The following is a 15,249-nucleotide window of genomic DNA, read 5'->3' as shown; positions in this document are numbered from 1 at the left end:
AGCTTCACAGCTAGGCAGCATTGAAACAGTATATAGCTCAGTATATAGATCCCAGTTTCTAACAGAGATGGCTCCATGCACACAAGGCTACAAGCAGTGAAGAGAGAGAGCTAGCCAGAGAGTGAGACTGTCTCAAGGCATCCTGACTAAGTGCTGCTGCTGGTGGATATGGTGGCTAGTCTGCAGAGGGAGCTGGACAATGCTAGGGTGAGTAGTGTCAGGTCTTATTGAGTGGACCCAGATACTCTATCTATAGACTAGCTCCCTTTGTTGTAGTGCACCTATCATCAATGTGTAGGTCGGGGAGGTCCGACATGCGTGCACAAATCACTACAAGTGCTAGTGCATTTGGCCTGGACGTATCACGTGACCACAATGCACTGAACTATATAGTGATTCGTGCACGCATGTCAGACCTCCTCTGGTGTTGCCCCACTACCCCCCCCCCCCCCTCGGGACATACGGGCAATCCAAGTGTGGGTGATGACATCTACTTTCGATACACAGTATGCCTACGTTCGATACTCTCTCTATTCTTGGTACTAGGTGTACCTACCTCCAATTAGATGCGAATAATTTTTCACCTCCAAAAAAAGCAACCTCTGGCAGAGATCTTAAAAGTATCACTTTAATTAAATTGAGGTCTTATGGTAACTGTATTTAGACCAAGCAGGACCAAACACAGTATATTTGTTTGGAACGTCCAATAATGGTGTTTTTAGATCAGTGATTTATTTCAGGCCCAAATTGTCCATAACTTGGGCTATATAATTATTCAGTATAATAATCATTCAGTATAAATGGGTGCATGTACTATTCAGAATTTTATAGCTAAATTTTAGGTTCTACTACGAACATCCGATTTCAAAGAGTTGGGATACCCATTGATTGAATGGTAAAGGAAACATGCACCTGGTCAATATTTAGTCAATACCTTTATTAACTGAAAATTGATTATTATACACATTAGACCCTCCTCCTACATTGTTTGCATGGTAACCTCCTTTGCATGGTAACCTCTCTCTCTCTCTCTCTCTCTCTCTCTCAGGTGAACTAAAGAGAAGTCGCAGTTAACAAGATAGCCAGCTGCTGGGATGTCACGAGGGAACGAGAGATCAGTTCTCTGAAGTCCATAGTCTTGAACATTTGAAACCATAACTATTAGTCTTGTAACAGTTGTGTATCACATGCACTCTCTCTTGCTAATAATTCAGCAGCAATGTTATTGAGAACCAGAATATAAAATGAACATAAACTTGGGAATGCAAACATTATACCTACTCCTCCTTCTAGGAGTTGGCTTGTATATACAAAAGTGGGATCCTTGAGGCCCACAGCTAGCTGCCATAGCTATATTAAACATGGGAAACAGTCCACATGTGCAAAAACAAGAAGGGGGGTGGGGCTCACTATTTATGATCTGATTGCGCAACCTCCTTGTGGGGATGAAGAAACTCACCAGAGGAAAATGGTGTCTTTCCAACCACCCAAGCAACTGATGCATGGTAAGTGGATTGCTGTGTATAATAAAATCCTATAGTTGTGTATATGTAACTAGTAAGCGCAAGCATGAGTTTTGCTGTTAGGTCATTGTCACAATAATATTATTCTGTGCATTAATAATTCTGCAGTCTGTATTCTGCAACCAGCTAACAATTATTGCCTGTTTTGCTGTTTTGCAGATGTCTCAACTCTTAGTGACAACACAAACCAGCGAGCGAGATTGATGTCACTGACTGGCTGCATAATCATGGAGACACTACACTAGTGAGGAAACATTTATATCCAATATGATTAAATTGTATAGACTATTGTATTCAGCAACCATGCATGCTAACAACGTTAATTGTTGTTCTGCAGATGTCGTCACATTTCAACTCTAAGTGACAACTTGGTTTTAAAACTTCTTATGACCTTCTAGCACACGTCGAGTGCTTTTCAGAGTAGTTTTATGAACATGCCATGCAGCGAGATCGAGCACAGTGATTGAGTGATGGGCTGAACAGTGCAGCATGTTGGAAGCAAACACACAATTAGACAAGTGAGGAACATAATAATTATTGAGTATAAATGACTATCCTTTTTTTTCTCCCAAGCCTTCCAGCTGCAAGGGTGTACAAGACCCCCCCCCTGCATGAGAGTCCTAATCCAGTTACCCCATGCAGCCCCCCCCCCCACAACATCCCATCAGGTGAGCATAGTATTGCTGAGTGCATGGGGAATATATTACTGCATGGTTACACTCAAAGTAGGTCTGGACATGTATATAGAACTATCTAAGTACTTTGCCCCGACGAAGACAGTTTCTCTCTTATATAGCTCCAGACATTCAGTCTGTGTGACTAGTAGTAGTAGCTCACAAACCTAGTATAGGAATTGCTTACAATCTCAAGGATAATTATAGCTAGTACAGAGGCTTGCAACTGGTGGATGCAATCTTGTTATCTGAGTAAGCTGACCCCATGCCTTGGAGTTGTGAGAAGTAGGTAGTGTCTTATGTCTGTGGTTTACCAACTGTTTTGCCTCAGTCACACACTTGTGGGTTGCTGTTAGGAAATTCTCTATTGCACAATGGCCTGTTAACAGCATTGAACATGCATGTGTTTTTATCACTTTGATTCCCACTGACTACACATCTGCAGACTGAATTACTGCTGCATGCGTGCAAGTCCCGTTTCTACAAAGAATCAAGATCTGTGACAGAAATCACAACAAATACTACACTTTGCCCATACCTAATTTATAATTATGCTAAATTGATTTCAATGAGGTAACACATAAAGTGGGCAAAGTGTAGGACTGTATTATTATATCTCTATTGGAATACCTAAGGGAGAATGTTTTCATTTAGCTTATGAAATTAAGAATTGGCGGACTAGTTTAAAATTGAAGTGTTTGGAGGAGAAGCAATTTTAATTTTGCTCATTTTGCTCTGAAGCAGAGGTACAAGTATAAGTCAGTGCTCTTGTACGGCCTTCTCTCGAGGGGGTAAACGCGCAGCTGACCTCGAGACTCTTGTATTGAAAGTATTTTCACAGTTTTGCATTGGTGCCATCTGAGCTTAAGAATTAAGTACAGAGGCTTGCAATTCAATCTTGTTATCTGAGTAAGCAAGAAGTAGGTAGTGTCTTATGTCTGTGGTTTACCAACTGTTTTGCCTCAGTCACACACTTGTGGGTTTTGTGCACAGTGGGAAATGTATACATGTTTTGGCCATTGTACAGAGGTGGCCTTTATAGGGGCTGTTTTATTTATACACAAGAGTACTCTTGCTTGGTTCAAGTTTAGGCTTAGGAAAACATTATCTATTGTGGTTTTGCTGTTAGGAAATTCTCTGTTGCACAATGGCCTTGTTAACAGCATTGAACATGCATGTGTTCTTATCACTTCGATTCCCACTGACTACACATGCATTGCATAACACACCTGCAGACTGAATTACTGCTGCATGCGTGCAAGTCCCGTTTCTACGATATCAAAGGATCAAGATCTGTGACAGAAATCAGAATGAAACTCAAGTCTGGTATCTTCTATTGTCCGAGCGCCGTGATAATTATAAGGTGAAACAAATTAAAACAGATACCGTATATCTTCTAATTTATCGGACACTTCTAATTACCCCGGACACTCTTTTGGGCAATTTTTGTTGTTCTAATACAACGGACACTCCAGTACTTTAATATTACATTTGTTCTAAATATCCGGACAATACCTTGAAAAGTTGAGTTACCATTCATAGACGGCAAGTAAGACTTGGAGTGCTGCAGTTAGATAGCTTTGAGTAGCTAGTTTTAGAAGTTAGTGCAACTATTCAGTCGTACCTTGTTCTATTAAACCTAGCTAGCTCGCATGCAGCTGCTTGCTTGTTCTAATTATTCCGGACACTTCGCATGCTCTATAAAAATCTGTTCCAATTATACCCGGACAATTTCCAAAATAATTATTTTTTTCTGTCCGATAAATTAGAAGATATACGGTACTACACTTTGCCCATACCTAATTTATAAATATGCTAATTGATTTCAATGAGGTAACACATAAAGTGGGCAAAGTGTAGGACTGTATTATTATATCTGTATTGTAATACCTAAGGGAGAATGTTTTCATTTAGCTAAGAATTGGCGGACTAGTTTAAAAAGCTTGAAGTGTTTGGAGGAGAAGCAATTTTATTTTTGCTCATTTTGCTCTGAAGCAGAGGTACAAGTGTAAGTCAGTGCTCTTGTACTAGCTTCAATCCGTGTGTGGCCTTCTCTTGAGGAGGTAAACGCGCAGCTCACCTCGAGACTTCTGGTTGTACTTACATTGAAAGTATTTTCACAGTTTTGCATTGGTGCCATCTGAGCTTAAGAAATGTGAACAGGTGTGTGTGTCTCTGCTTCTGAGCAAAAGTCTTACTACCGTATAATTATAGTGGGTAAATTTTCGTGAGATTCGTTTAACTGGATGGGAATGGTGATTTTCGCGAGTATACATTTTGTTAGTATGCGTTACAGTAAGCACACCTACGTTTTCGTGGCGGAAATTTCATGTAGGCCATGCAGCTTCCCCACGATAATAACAAATATTTTACCCCACATCACCCGCTATACGATATGCATAGTATATATACATGACAACGTTGTTTTTATTGATAAATAAGTTACAAAAATTGGCGCGGCAATTGCAAAGAAAGAAAGAAGGAAGAGACAAAGAAAAAGGAATCTCCTTTTTCTTTGTCTCTTCCTTCTTTCTTTCTTTGTTCCTCCAATTCGTCACGTATTTAGAACTAAAGAACAGAAAAAGGAGAGCCTAGGCCAAGCTAGGATTATGCCCAAAGCAATTTGATTTGTTGGAGAAACGTTCCCAGTATAATTATACAGCATAGTTATGCGTTTAACTATTTTCACACATGCAGACATGTTCTGCCACTTCTTGATTGAAGTAATGCCTCCATATAATCCTCCACCTCAAATGTCAGCCTAATTGGGCTAATTAACTACAGTGCAATTCAACACTGCACTTCAACTGGACAACCAACTTGAAATTGTCTGTAATATTATGCCTTACCTTGACATCGATCTTTACTGCAGCTTTTCTTGATCATATGCATTTAATGCTTCACTGGCACATTAAGTAACCTAATTAGCACAGTAATCTAATTTGTGTACTACAAAGGTGCATCTGCTTGTCTATCGCTCACATAAAGTGGGCAAAGTGTAGGACTGTATTATTATATCTCTATTGTAATACCTAAGGGAGAATGTTTTCATTTAGCTTATGAAATTAAGAATTGGCGGACTAGTTTAAAAAGCTTGAAGTGTTTGGAGGAGAAGCAATTTTATTTTTGCCTCATTTTGCTCTGAAGCAGAGGTACAAGTGTAAGTCAGTGCTCTTGTACTAGCTTCAATTCGTGTGTGGCCTTCTCTTGAGGAAGTAAACGCGCAGCTGACCTCGAGACTTCTGGTTGTACTTAACCCTTTCCCGGCTTTAGCCGTCATATGACGGCAGCGGTAGTGATAATTTTCAAAAAATCGTTGTGGGCACTGTGTTGGAGCTATGCACACACTGTAGGTACCAGCACATGCACATTGGGCTGCTCTTTCACATGGTATCTTTAATATCTTGCCTTGAGGTACGCTTTGTGCAGTACTGTCAAAAGAAAAGTGACCGTTTGATAATGGCTACAAGATCTTTGTAGTACAACCTCAGCGAGGTTCTAGGGCAGCTAGACAGTGAGAATAACGATGCTTATGGCCTTGTTGAGTAAGAGGACAGTGACTGGGATCATACCAAGAGAGGAAGCTACTTTTCAGAGGTCAAGCTATAAACATAGAGCCTGAAGAGCCAGAGGAAGAAGCTCCTGAGCATGAACCAAAGTCCTGGACCTTGTAAGTAACTATGGAGTATCATATGTAGTCTGGATAGCTTCAGTATGGTATGCTTAGTCTAGTTAGTACACAAGTGGACATCATGAGCCACCATTGAACTTGTAAACCTGTGTGTATAGGTGAAGAAAACATTTCCCGGGAAAAGAGCGTCTGCCGATACGACCTCGCAGAGAAGTTTCTGCTGATCCTGATTGAACCATGTCACCGTGAGAACATTGAGAACACTTACTTAGTGTTTTTAGTTACTTCATGCCTTCATACAATATTCTTTATGTTCATAATTGTAAAATGTGTAAAAAATCGTTAATTAGTGGGGGGTGGTCAGTTGCTAGGTAACGATGATGATGTCATGGTACCCCCAGGATCTGGGCTACCTGTAGGAAATAGTTGCAAGTGATTTCAATGCATTGTTCATGAGATATTTATTTTTAAAGAAAAATATGTATTTATTCTGTATTTTGTTTTTTTAATTAAAGTCGGGAAAGGGTTAATTGAAAGTATTTTCACAGTTTTGCATTGGTGCCATCTGAGCTTAAGAAATGTGAACAGGTGTGTGTATCTCTACTTCTGAGCAAAAGTCTTACTACCGTATAGTTATAGTGGGTAAATTTTCGTGAGATTCGTTTAACTGAATGGGAAATGGTGATTTTCGCGAGTATACATTTTATTAGTATGCGTTACGGTAATTTAATTTTGACTCATTTTGCACAATTCACCACACAAACAAGTAACGTAACTTTTACTGTAAAATATAAAATACATGGTCTTGCGCATGCGCATCGAGGCATATAAAATAACACAATGTATACAAGTGATTTGGAGTGTTGGGTCCAGGTTTAATTAATTAATGTTCTTCTCTGTGTTGCTGATCGTTGTTCTATGGTTGCTGTGGTGGTGGTCGTATGTCTGTACAATAAAAAAAATCAACAATAATTGTCAACATACAACTATTGAAACAATAGTTAATCTTTAGCTCAACTCTTACTAGACACTGTAATTGTAATTTATATGGTGTCACTACATCCTGCAGTTCACCCTCCCCTCCGACAATTAACACATGTAATAAAAAGCGGTCTGGCCAGTATGGTTCATGAGATATGGATTTTTAAAGATAAAATAATGTGCATTAATTCTGTATTTTGTTGTTTTAATTAAAACGGGGAAAGGGTTAATTCATACACAGAATAATATACAGACTACACAGACTAATAATTATATACACATTGATTCTATGCTACTTTCTTGATTTCAACCTGTTGACAAAGTGCATGCATGGTGCCAGCACATCAACACAACATTCATGAAAACAGTAAAAACTTACATTAATTTTTTCCCGTTAATAACAATTTGTTTGGCTTTTATTGCCTTTTCAGCTGACGTTTGCAAACCAAATGTGACGAAGGCATATCCTGGAGACAACAAGCAATGCATTGCAATTTTATATGAGTGGATGCATAGTACTAACCCCTTGTCACTCCTTGTCGTCCTGGTATTTCCACACACTGTACAACAGAAAAGTATAGCACAGTCAAGTTAATTGGTCGAACCACCACCCTTAATAATGAATCACGCTGGTGGCTCCAAAACAATGGAGGGCCTCCCTGATGTCTCCTTTGCTCACCGCAGCAGGGAGGCCGCCCAAATACACCTTGCATAATTGTTTTGATAGTGTCTGTGAGGGATAGAGGAATGAGTGACCTGAACTCATGATAAGTTGAGTAATTATATAATTATGACATGCATATTCAGCTCGTTTATTACCCAAATGCATGCCCACTGCTTTCAGCCCTTCTTAAAGGCCGCTGCCCACTGCTTTCAGCCCTTCTTTAAGGTCACTGCCCACTGCCACGATTTTGTTTACAGTCCTCCATTTTATACCTCAAAGCGTGTTAGAATCTAAGTATCCGACTACAAGTCATGGCTGGAGCCAACCATTTGAAACTGGAACAATTTTGTGCTTATCGTTGTATAATAAAGCTGTGTTCTCATTTTTACTGCATTTACTAGTTTTTGGAGTTATTATTATTGAATTTTTAAAGCCCCCAGCCCACAAATTGCGGTATTCTGAATTAAAGTATACTTACAGAAATGACACGATACTAGTTCAGTAAACATAAGTTACAAAGTGATTTTGATTCTTGCTATTCTTCGCAACCTTTCTGCTGTGTGTCATGAGACTAGATTCAGACATGCATCTTAATTATGTACGGCTAGTAGAAGGCAGGATCTGTACATTGTAACGTGTTAGTGTATAGATATTGGCAAACACTGAAGCGCAGTTGAGAACTCAAACTCATGGATTTTTGTCGAGATTACATAACTTATGATGTGCTGCGCTATAGACGTGACAGTTTATGTTTATTTATATGTTATACTTACGCTGACACTTCCTGTCGCCTGCATGTAACACTGGAGGCAGTACAGTTTCGCGTTTGGTTGGCGGCGCTTTGAGCGAGCACCGCAACAACCATCTTTTTGTGAAGATCTGCACAAAACGAATATACCACGTAAATGAATGTTTGCATTATATAATTTAGACACGTATCATCGAATGTCGCTAATAGTCGCACTCTCCAGCTCGTTTACTCATATCCAATGTCTGCACGTAACGATAATAGACGTGTACATATAAGTGCCATAGTTAACAAGAGCAGACTTATGGGTTCCACATTTTCTTCGTTGTGTGTCACAATAATTATGTTTAATAAAACCCTTTCCGGTTCAAATGTTTTTGCCACATGGAGTTGAACTTCGCTCAGTTGAGAACTTGGATCATAGAATATCTGAATAATTACGATGAACAGTAAAAAAGGAATGTCAGTGACAATTTGTACTGTCACTAACTTATACACGCACTCCATCATCCATTCATTCTTCTGTTCACTCTGGCTCTGAGAAATAACTTGCAAATAATTGAAACCTTGCGAATCAGAGAACTGAGAGAGAGAGAGAGAGAGAGAGTGAGCTTCAATAAAGAACAGACTTGCGATTAGTTGTCAATTAATTTATCAGAGATAATGATGAACTATATAGTAATGTGCGTATCCTTTGAGGGATAATAACTGTCGAGAATACAAAGTTCAAGTGATTTATTGGTTTTATTGGTGGTCCAGATGCAAAGTTAAGGTTTGGTGTTGGTCTTGATTGTTGTTGCTGTATGTTTGTTGTGGTTGTCGTTTATCTGTACAATGAAACAAAAATTCTTCTACAATAATTGTAATAACTTGATAATTTATAATCATTGACATTGAAACTCTCTTGTCAAATTTCAAATTGAGCATTTATTTTTTGAAAAGCTACATATGCAATTTATGTGTATCGAAACCACATTGACATATAATCCGCCCCACAAAATGATGTCATATTAAGGGAATCAGATTTCAATTTCTTACATTTCTGTTAAACGTCCGTGTTGGCTAATAGCTAATTAACTAGAAAATATTGAAACTTATTGAGACCTCACTAGTGACATACTCTGTGCATGTGTGTGATATGTCACATTGTGCATCATATACAATGAAAATGCGAGCAAGGGCCATAGCTGATCGTTTGAGGGAGACATCATCAACCAGATATTGTAAAGACATCCTCAACCAGATATTATAAAGTTAATAGCAGGCCAGATTTTGCGAAATCAGTTAGCCACTGATTTCTCTTGATTGATGATGATGTATTTACATTTTCTTTAAGAGTGTATCCATCACCTTTGAGCATAAATAATCTGCCGCCCAGGAGGATAACCTTTAACCTCATGACCCAGGATGACGGAGGTACTATATGCGTCATCGTTACGCAAGTCTGACTGCATGACGCCCACCATACTTCCGTCTAACCATACAGCGGTTTTCAGAGTTCTTTATTACATCATCCAAACATCATAAATTATGCTATTATTTTATTGTAAGCAATAACCCACTCTCCTAATTATCGGTTGTATTCTCAAACTCACAGGGCAACGTAGGTAACATTTTTCTTTATCCAAATGCCTTGTTCTTGTTTCAATAGACAAGGAAGGTGCGACAACAGCACGTTGTAAACAGCTTGGGAAGTTATCACCCATTTTCAACCGTAGCTGCTGCTTGAAGTCCTGAATAGGATTACTGAGGATTGCATAAATGAATCAACCCGAACTCACGTCATCTTTGATTATTTCATCGACTAGTCGTTTCTTGATTAGAGGATATCGACGACACTTCTGGGATCGAGACTGTCTGGATAATACATAATTGATTCTTATACTTTAATTTCCACGTACCTGTGGACAAGTGTGCACGGTCAGCACATCATAACTTCCGTCATTGTAAACATATTTTTTTTATTTGTTGCTTTTTTGCCAGATTTTTGACTCGCACTGGTGGGTGCAAAACATTCCTGATATCCCTGTTGTGGTACTAATAGGGAGGCCTCCTATGTACATTTGTATTATTTTTAAATGCAGCTATAACTATCACATTATGGATAGACTAACCTTATTGGTGCAATTGCCACGGGCTCCAGGAAGGAAATTGTTGCATGGCCTACCTCCCCGGGCACATACACAGTTGAGGCATGTGCCAGTTATGCATCTGCAAAACTTTGTTAATTGGAAACCATCTAGAAGCTAGCTGATAGAGGATAGATCTAGAGGCCGGTGCTGTTTTCAGATTGTGTCGTTGTTGGCAGTTATACACAACTCATTTGTTAGGCACACATCCGCTGCAGCTCCCAGTCGTGCACCTGCAGCAGTTTACTGATGCCATGCCGGAGAGAGCACTAGAGAAGATGTGGCCCTTTTTATAATGATTAATTAACTAATAATAATACTACACGTGAAGTTGTTACTCTGATTTCAATCTGTGAACAAAGTGCGTACATGCCAGCACATCACACAACTATATTAAAACTTAACTATTTTTCTTTAATTATAATGCTTTTAGCCTCAATAGCCTTCTCTGCTGCTGCTTTTGTTTGAAAGTAACGAATCCAAACTAATTAAAATAGTTTTGGCTTCAATAGCCTTCTCAGCCGTGGCTTTGCTTTTTAGGGTGGCAAAGGCGAATTACCCCTGGGCTGGGATGAGCACAATCTATATACATATATGCATATAATAATTATTATGCTCTGTTTCTATATAACATACTACTCTTTTCTGGAGTTTCACCTGTGACAAAGTGTGTGCCAGGAACATGCACATTAATTTACATCATTTTTTAAATTATTTTTCCCCTGTATACGTCATTGTCAGCTGACACTTTTGCGAATGTGGCGAATGTGGTGCCAACTATTAAAACTTACTCTTTTTTCTTTGATTACAACAGCTTTGGCCGCTATAGCCTTCTCAGCTTCTGCAGCTGTTTTTAGGGTTGCAAACCCGAACCCATGGATATATGAATATAATATTATGCTCTGTTTCTATATAACATACTACTCTTTTCTGGAGTTTCACCTGTGACAAAGTGTGTGCCAGCACAAAACAGGAACATGCACATTAAACTTACATCATTTTTTAAATTTATACCCTAGCTTATAATGACTCACGCTAGTGGGGCCAAAGCACTGATGTCATCTTTGATTGTCCCTGCAGCCCAAATGCACTTTTTTGTGAGTAAAGGAACCAGTAACATCAACACTCAGTCGAGTCAATGCATGTGGACAAAGTATGTGCATGGTTCCAACACATCATATAACATGCATTCACACAACTATTTCTCTTTTTTCTTTTATTATAATACTTTTGGCTTCTATAGCCTTCTCAGCTTCTGCGACTGTTTTTATGGTAGCAAACCCGAACCCAGGCGATGGGATTATAACTTACATGGATTGTTTCACAGCATTGGAGGGCCACCTTCACAGTGTTAATGGTGCATCCAAGGGGCAAGCCGTCCAAAAACACTTCTTCTCGGTTGCGAGAGTAATTATAATAGTATATATATATATTTCTATACCATCGTCTTTTGAAAATGTTCATGGCTTTCCCTACCAAATGGAGGGACCACATAAAATGCTTGTGTTCGTGTTCGTGTTCATGCAGATAGTGGTTGATACTTCAGTAATGTATATACATAATTCAATAACTTAGAGTGATTTGGCTTGGTATATCATAGTATACTGTTACTTCTGGATTACCACCTGTGGACAAAGTGTGCATGTGGTGCCATTATAAACATTCACACAACTATTACTCTTTTCCCTTTAATTATAATATTTTTCGCTTCAATAGCCTTCTCTGCTGCTGCTTTATTCACAAACGCAACAAAGGCAAACCCCTGGGCTGGATGATCACTTCACACACACCCGCTGCTGCAGGACCCAGTTTTGCATCTGCAGCAACTAGCAGATCTAGATGCCATGCATGGATATGGCCGGTGCTGAGGGATGAGCTTGGATAGAGACTAGCCTTGTTGGTGCACATGGATCCCGTTTCAGGGAGGCAATTGCTACAGGTTCCACCTCCCAAGGCACACACACACCTGTGACCTAACGAGAAATTCTATATACACATGCAGTGAACATGTACCAAGGCAGAGCACAAAGCATATACCGTTCTCATGACGTCCGCTTTAGTCCGTCTAGAGCATATGATTTCTACAAGCCGATATTTGTTGGACTGCAATTATAACATCATTTTTACAACCTTTTTTAATTTATAATTATAACGCTAGAGCATTTTGGCTTGGAAAATCGATTCATAATACGCATCAAATCTGTGGCAAGCCTCATGAAAACATGCGGTCTTTATTGCCATTTCGGCCGCTTTTTTACTAAAAAAAAAGTTGCAAAGGCGAACCGGAACCCTCTTCCTTCCTTTCTATACCAGAGAGGACAACATTAACAGTGACGACTGCAGGTGCTGTCGGAGGTGTTCCTGGAGCTGTGCCAGTTGTCTGTGAGGGAGTGGGGGGTCAGAGAACAGAGAACACCAGTTAGTGCATTCATGCCTGTGAATGATGAGCACATAATTATACCCACTGGCATAACTTTGTTATTATTAGACATCTTCAGGGCCTCCGCCACAGAGTCCCTCGACGTATGTGGGGGGAGACCAGAGACAAACACTCTTCTCTCTTTATTTTTCTGTGCACCCATGAGGTAGACCTCCCAAAACACTTCTTCTCGGTGCATGCCTGAGAATGATGAGCACATAGTACATAGTATACCCACTGGCATAACTTTGTGAATAGCCGCAAGAGACCAGAGAGGTTTTCTTATAATAGACATCTTCATGTAGGGCCTCCGTTTGATGCTATTTTGGCCACCGTACTTGTACTGCTTTTTAGCATTGTTGTCCTAAAATTTAAAACACTAGCTTAATTATTTATCATTAATTTGGAGATCACCGAGGCATAATTATACTGTACAAAACCTCTGGATCCTCATTGTGGCTTCACAACTGCAGGTACCATTGTTTTGTCCTCGCACAGAAATACAATTAACCAACACAAGTACATACAGTCACTACTCTTTTTTTTAATTTCCACGTGTGGACAAAGTGCATGCATGGTGCCAGCACATCACATAACAGGAACATGCACCTTTGATTAAAACCAAATTTTGTTTGATATCATAGAGACTAACCTGGTTAGTACAGCTGGTGCTGAAGCATTTTGTACACGGCCTGGGCACACACACAACTCTGACAGGATCCTTTCGTGCATCTGCAGCATGATGCCGACATGGTCACGGAACTGGGCACACACACAACTTTGGCAAGATCCTTTTGTGCATCTGCAGCAGCATGCCGACATGGTCACGCTAGTCGAACCAGAGCAGTGGAGCTGAGAGTCTCAATTCTTTGTTGTCAGTAGGGAGGCCTCGTAAATAGATTGTTTGGATGCTGCCATAACTATAACAACATGAATATATATATATATATATATAGAGACTATAACCTTGTTGGTGCACCTCGAGCTTGTTCCAGGGATACAATTGCTGCAAGGTCTGCCATGCATGGACACACACATCTGTGGCATGCTCCTGTGCTACATCTACAGCATTTAATAGCTATTTATAGATACCATGCGAGCTGAGATGATGCAGTGACATGCACATTAACTTACATTTTTTCCTTTAACTGAAACAAATTTTTTCTTCACTGCCTCATTGGCCGATTCTTAGTGGCGAAGGTGAACCCTGGAGACAGCACAAGCATTTTGAGTGATTTGGCTTGGCATCATAATAACAGTACTGTTACTTCTTGAATTTCAACCTGTGGATGAAGTGTATGCATGTGATGCCAGCACATGATGTGAAGTGTATGCATGTGGTGCCAGCACATCACATAACAGGAACATGCATGCATGCACATTAACTTCCTTTTTTTGCAACGAAAAATTTTTTATTGCCTCTTGAGTGGGTGTGCCCCCCTGGGCACACACACACCCGCTACATATTCCTATTTTGCATCTGCAGCACGACATGCTGATGTGAGGTGTATAGTTGCAGTTTTGATGTGAGGCAGTTGAAGATAGTCTAGTCGAGTCCACTCGGTTTTAGTTGCTCTATATAGTTGAGTCAATGATATAATTATATGCAGCTCATAATTATTAGCCTATAATTATAGTAGTATACACACGATTCCCAAAATTAATGGAGCCTCGGCTGTCAATTCAACCCTACATCATGGCCCTCACGGTTTCCGGGGGGGGGGGAGACTGTGGCTATAGGTTCGCTGCTGGGTTAGCTGTGGCTGGGGTGGAGACTGTGGCTGGGTTGGTCGAGGAAGATTGGTGAGCATCTTCGACTGAGAGTGGTCCAGTCTTCTCCTTGTTGCCTTCTGCAGAGGCGTTCGCATATGCTCAGGGGTTAAGTGGTACAGTGTCCTCCCGAGCATTGCCCTTTGCAGTGTGTTTTTCTTAATAGCCATCTCGGGCCCTTTCATTGCATAAAGTGGCAACGGGGAATTAGTGATAGTTGTAGTCCTCCGTTCCTCTTCTCCTCTTGACATTTTTGCCTTTAATAATAATTTTTTTTGTACAGCTTTGTCAGTGGATATCGATCACCAGTCGTTTTAACATCTATTTAATTTAATAAATACTTACATGGAACAAAGAGATGTCTTTGCCATGTTGGAATTCTGATCTTGATATCCAGAAATAACACATCAAGTACATTGAAATAATTATTACATGCCATCAGCGTTAGCATTGCCGATATTGTACATTCATAATTAAGCTATTTTAAACTGCTTCCTAGGCAGACATAGTGGCGTGGCAGAATACCTCGACCAGCCATCAGTAACAATGAGCAATAGATTCAGTGAAGAACAAAGATAAATTGGATCAGCAGTTGAGAATGGAAACTTGGATCAGTATATTATTATAGTACCAATTATAGTGTGAATGTCAGCACCCTCAAGTATCAACCACTATCTGCCACATAGCGGGTGATTGTTTTCTTGTAAAAG

General features: G+C 39.8%; 2 long non-coding RNA genes across 2 annotated transcripts; one reads left to right on the top strand and one right to left on the bottom strand.

The window, feature by feature from the left end:
- Window positions 1–5,442: 5,442 nt before the first annotated feature.
- On the top strand, window positions 5,443–6,148 carry LOC135333568 (uncharacterized). The gene is made up of 2 exons (XR_010393980.1): window positions 5,443–5,867; window positions 5,987–6,148. It is a non-coding gene; the product is annotated as an uncharacterized LOC135333568 (long non-coding RNA).
- Window positions 6,149–6,403: 255 nt separating this feature from the next.
- LOC135333947 (uncharacterized) lies at window positions 6,404–7,866 on the bottom strand. Its single transcript, XR_010394143.1, has 3 exons — window positions 7,333–7,866; window positions 7,189–7,276; window positions 6,404–6,773 (listed from the first exon to the last, which is right to left on the bottom strand). It is a non-coding gene; the product is annotated as an uncharacterized LOC135333947 (long non-coding RNA).
- Between the last annotated feature and the right edge of the window lie 7,383 nt (window positions 7,867–15,249).

This window comes from Halichondria panicea, chromosome 1 (assembly GCF_963675165.1).
Source record: "Halichondria panicea chromosome 1, odHalPani1.1, whole genome shotgun sequence".
In the NCBI taxonomy this organism is placed as follows: domain Eukaryota; kingdom Metazoa; phylum Porifera; class Demospongiae; order Suberitida; family Halichondriidae; genus Halichondria; species Halichondria panicea.
Note: the sequence above shows the minus strand (reverse complement) of the source record. Positions and strands in the feature narration are given on the sequence as shown.